The sequence below is a fragment of the Pocillopora verrucosa genome, chromosome 11 (assembly GCF_036669915.1).
Source record: "Pocillopora verrucosa isolate sample1 chromosome 11, ASM3666991v2, whole genome shotgun sequence".
Taxonomy (NCBI): domain Eukaryota; kingdom Metazoa; phylum Cnidaria; class Anthozoa; order Scleractinia; family Pocilloporidae; genus Pocillopora; species Pocillopora verrucosa.
In genome coordinates, this window is record NC_089322.1 from 79,185 (window position 1) to 84,932 (window position 5,748).

The following is a 5,748-nucleotide window of genomic DNA, read 5'->3' on the forward strand; positions in this document are numbered from 1 at the left end:
TCAGCCTCAATAACAGAACAAGAAGTCTGTCAACACTGATGGCTGTTGATATCAGTACAGTCACTCCAAACAAAACATAGTTGGATATACAAACAACCTCTTCGACGTAATACAAAATATCTATGTCGGTGTTACCAAGATCAATGTAAAGAAATAAAAAAGTCACGAACGGAGGTTGTGAAAAAAGACCCACACAAATATCGGTAGTGGCTAGACATTCAAACAAGACCTTTGCAGCGGGACAACTGAGTTGATAAAGTAAACTGGCTACCGTATGCCAGTTCCCTATTATTCGTAGCAGAAAAACATATTACTTTGGCGCGAGTGTGTTCCCTAAATTCAAAACTCATTAGCCAGAGCCAATTTGCCAGCACGTCAAAATATGTTAGTGAGTAGTGGTACTCTTTAACTTGGCGAAAAACATAAGCGCAAGGCTGAAAAATATTCGTGAAAATCCTAGCTCGATATCACTTTTTCCTCTGAATTAATTCGATTAGGAACTGAAGGGAAAACACAACTGTAAAATTGATTAAATTTGCTTTGGAAGGAGTAGGCTGCAGTGTGCGGAAAAACAGTTTTACCACCGCAAATAGCCAGCTGAAAAGAAACAATTACCTCCATGCTTCTTTTGAAGTAAAAATGAAAAAATAAGCCACAGGTAATATTAGAAAATCACCATAGGAAAAGAAAACAAAATGATATTGACCGAAAACACTTCAACTGTGTTTTTCTTGAATATAGAAAACCCCCCTTCTGCAGTTGACAGTCTTAAATGACTAGACTTAAATATCACCAACTGCTCATTTCGGAAACAAGATTCGTTCTTTGGATGTTGTGTGGTCTTCAAGAGGAGAGTTCTCAACGCCTTTAGCAATGAGAGTGGTAACTGCTATAAAATAACATGGAGAACCTGACGGAAAATACAAACCAAACAAGAATCGATCAATTTCGTTGCTTCACGGGCGTATATGATCGAAGTCTTATTATGTTTGTTTCGTCATTGATCTCATAATTTTCATTGAAGCCATTGTGTGAAATGGTCTCATTCTTTTCCCTCTCTCCTTCATCAACCATCAAATAATCTTGCATGCACTGATATCACCGTTAGACTCAGTTTCCAGCCGTTTCATCTTGCTTACGGAATTTCCCAAGAACACTCTGCAAATTGTTACCATAGCTCGCTCATCAACCGAACCTTGGGGGTCATTTTCTGTGGCGTGTCTGTCCTCACAGTGACTGCAATAAAAATAGGCAGACTTTTAGCTTTTTCACTTGGGCTAATATATCGACAAGTAGTAACTCTGTGGTGAGTTAGAGTAACTTTAGTCCTTTTTTGGCTTGTTTACATTACAAGAGGAATAACAAACCATTCCATCCTTACTATTTATTTGATAATCAGTAACATGGGTGTAACTTTTTCGATGATGACTTCTACTTTCTGCTACGTAACACTCCGCCGTCAACAAGCTCAACTCAGAGCTTAAACTATCATTCCCAAATTGTGTTATACACATACATTTTTCAAAGATAAAAACATAGCAGAATGACGTGCTCATTGTTGAGTTGAATTAACAACTGAAAGATGGAAACTTAAAAGCCGCGCCTCAAGATTGCAATATCACTGTCATCATCCGAATCATCATCGCCAGATATCGTGATTTCAATTTCGTCGTCGTCATCATCATCCTCATCGTCATCATCATCATTCTCATCATCATCGTCATCGACATCGTCATCCTCCTCGCCACCTTCGTCGGATTCCTAAGAGAAAAAAGGCATTGAGTCGTTATTTTGTTGACCTACATCAAACACGTGTTGCAATAAACGTGATTTAAAGTTCATCTCTGCTTTAGTGCCAGGGGGGCGCTATAGTCCACATCCTAACAAAGTGCAGGATTTTGTATGCAAATAAGGCACGAACGCTCGTCCTCGTCATCAGCCCTACGCAGCCGCCCGACTTCGTATACCCGGCAAACGCTTTCGTCGGTGCTCGCCTGATTCTAAAAAAGAACATTACGGGATTTATGATATGAAATAATTCATATGAACTGTTATAACATGATGACGAGATCCTTGCGGTGATATTTTGCAACTTATGCAATCATGAAATGACAAGTAAAGCCAGTCAGATGGCTCACATTGCCAAAGTTTCTCCCAGTTGTCGTGGCATAAGGTAGCTGGGATTACTGCTAGCTCCTAAGCTTGCAATGCAGGCATTATATTAGGGCGAGTTAAGGTTAAGAAGTTCGCGATCTATTATTTGACCAGCCATGTTTGAATTGGAGATTGAGTGGACAGTAGAAGGAGGGAGCGGTGAAAGACGAAAAAACGCTTGCTCGAAGAGGCTGTTAAAAAGCGAAACACATCTTGACTAATTGTGCCTCACCGCATTTTCGGAATTGACAAGTAACCGTAACCACAAGAAAACGGTTTGTTTTATAATTAGTTTTAATGCTAACTGTGTTCGCCCACGAACACGTGGGCGAACACAGTTTCCCAAACTAAGAATGACCTCAGGCAAGCGTAATATTCATTGCCCCCCCCCCCCCCTTTTGACCGTGACTCAACCCCGTCTTACAAATTTCTTCCTCTACTGGAAATAAAAGGCTAGTTAGTCGGAAGGCTCTCCTCCCCACCCTCTTCCCCAGAATTTCGTCAAGTTTTCGCACCAATTTCTGCTACCCATTTTTATTCCTCGGTGGAGAGATGTATTGTGAGAATAACATATCTTCCCAAAGATCACTTCACAAAGACCTAACCAGGGTCCCAACCCAGACTCCTCGACCCTGATTCCTACATTTCAATGATTGGGCTTCAGCTCCTCAAATAATTTAGAAAAGAGGTTTGGAGGAAGGAAAAAAAACAAAACAAAACAAAAACAACATTGAGACTTTGAACAGGATTTGAACTTGTGACCTAGCGAGATGCCGGGTGCAATGCCCTGGCCGGCTGAGATATGTAGTCACTACCCGGTAATGAAAGGTGAATTCATCGGCTCAGGTCTTACGATCAAGATGAACTGAATTTAATGTTTCATAGAAATCATAAGAACCCTCTTATCTCTGAAGGAGTGAGAAGAGGGAGAAAAAAAGAGAGAAGAGGAAGGTAAGCAGGAGGAGAGGGAGAGGAAGAGGATGGAATGAAAGAAGAAGGATGGAAGGGAGGAAAACAAAACAAGGCAGAGGTTTCCGATTTATAAGCTTACCTCAATAACCGCTACAAAGCTATCAGTTATATCGGTGCACAAGTCAAATATTGTCTTCTTAACGTCGATTGTCGCTGTTTGAAAGCAATTAAAATTTCCACCATCATTGACGCGCTCATTTCGTAAACGTCAAGGTATTTCAAATTAACTGATAACAAGCGCCAAACAAAATTTCTATTAAAATTTTTAGCAAGCCCTCCTGCTTACCTATTGGTTGATAATCTGTTGCGTCAAAGGTCCTGAACGAGGTCTCGTACGGTCCAAGGAGCCTGGAAGCTAGCGGTATTTCCAAAGGATCCGAAAGATGTTTTACTATAAAATACGGAAGAACAAATACCGCTCCCTTCAGTCCAGAATTCATATATTTTTTCATTTTTTGAGATATCAGAGGCTCTAGGGGACATTTCCCTGAGGGCCCAGTTATGTAAAAGGCGGATAACGCTATCCGACGGATAGAGTTTTATCTAGTGGATAGTGCTATCCAACCTTTGAAAGACTGGAGCCAGAAGTTTAGGGTTATGAGTCGAATAAAAGAGCTAGAGCTCATTCACTTTTCCAAACACGGCAAAAGTTGCTGAAACATTGATGAAAATGTGAAAAATTTTCTTACGCAATTTTGGATATCTATAAACTGCTGAAAACCTATGGAACCATAATCCCGGGTGAATTTGAATTTGAATATCGAGATGACAAATAGATCACAACTAAAAACTCACGACTTGGACGCACTAAAACCTCAGTGTCGGGTCTGATTTCCTTCGTGAAAAATTGATTTGAATTTGAGAAGTGTGTAAACAAGTTAACATGAAATTACCCCCATACATAACGTCAACACTGTTATTGAAGATCACGTGACATTGATCTAGTGAAGGACACGTGTCCAGTAAATGGAAAGAGCGACGATCCCGCTGTTTTTAGCGTCAAGGATTATTGGCAAAATAAAAGGCAAACTGTTGATTTGAAATGAGTTGCTTAAGACAGTCCAATGGGTTAGTTTCACAAGAAACAATAGGCTCCGTCGGTGGGCAGGGAGAGGAAATAACCAGATAGTTTGGTTTTATCGACTAGGTTGATGATGTAAATTGGCCGGAAAATCACCTAGGATATTAAGACTTAAATTTGTACTCAGTGGATCAGTCAGGTGACTGTGTATTGGTTCCCGAAAACGCTCAAGGTGAGGAAACAATAAACTTTTCTTATGAAATAATAGTCCTTGATATCTATTTCTCTCCTAATTCACTGTCAAATTAAGAACAAGGAGGTAAAGTGATTTTTCGAGATCCGTAAAAGGCCGACGTTGTGTTCCGTTATTTTCGTGAAAGGTGATCTGGACTCACTGCTTTACAGTATAGCATTGACTCGTTCTATAAAAACAAGAAAAGGATACAATCTCTGAATTGATGATAATCTCCAGCCCGGAGGGATGAAAAACGCTCAATCACTTACTAACGGCTGACTAACTGATGGACTAGTGGACTAAGGAACGGAATGATGAACTGAAGGACAGATGGACTGACTTAATTTGTCGATTCTTTTTCCTGTAAAAGAATTTCACAAAAGAATTTCAGAAAAAAATGAAAAATTTGGTCATTTTCATCATAACCCGTTCACGGAGACTCGCGCCATTACTAAATGACTTTAGAAAGTGCGATCGCTGTTACGAGATGATCGTATTTTCCTCATGAATCAAGGGACCTTGTGATCACAGAATACACTTAACAACGACAACATGCACCACATACTTTCCTATTAGTAGGCGTATAAAGCAGATTTGATTCAGGTTTTGTGTCAGGTAGATTGGCTTCTCTCCGTAAAACCTCTGAAGTCTCATGAAGTCCTGGTCCAAAACAACCACACCTTTGATCAACAAATGAGCCAAACACCCTCAAGACTAGAACAAATTTAATTCGAGTGTCCAAAGTAATCTGGGACGCTTCGCCTTTGCTCTGCTAAGGGCTGTAATTGATCTAGAAAACTCACGCCACCTTCTTAACCAATCAGATTCAAAACTAAAACCAGTTGCGATTTTGTCGCCCGCGTTTTCCCGCGCTTCAGAAGGTTGCTTATTTTTACTTTAAATTCTTATTGGCTCCACGTGATATTTTTCTTCGTTCCAATTGGTTGTTTTGATTGCTTTACGACACTCAAAATAAGAAGCAGAGACTTGACAACAAAGAGGCCTTACAACAAAGATTATTCCTATTAAATTATAGAAATAATCCAGCTCTGCATAATTGTTGGACTATTGGATGACTTGGGACTTTCGTTTCTAAATTTCAGGAGTGTGTTATGAAGCGGGGTATGATCTAAAAATAGGTTTAAAGGGAAATTCTTCTGCTTGTGATTCCGCCTCTTGACCTGATTTTCTCTTAACGCTCGTCGACGTTCCACAACAAACCTTGGATTGTGAGGTGACTGTGAACCAGTTGTAAAAGCTCTTTCGCCGGATATGAAATATGAGTCTGCGCAACAACATCAGCCTAAGAAAGTAAAGACTGATATTTAGTTGTTGGGCTGTACAGGGTTTGAAAGTGTCCTACTTA

At 40.0% G+C, this 5,748-nt stretch overlaps 1 pseudogene; it reads right to left on the reverse strand.

The window, feature by feature from the left end:
* Positions 1 to 1,456: 1,456 nt before the first annotated feature.
* LOC131773251 (DDB1- and CUL4-associated factor 1-like) lies at positions 1,457 to 4,560 on the reverse strand (annotated as a pseudogene).
* Between the last annotated feature and the right edge of the window lie 1,188 nt (positions 4,561 to 5,748).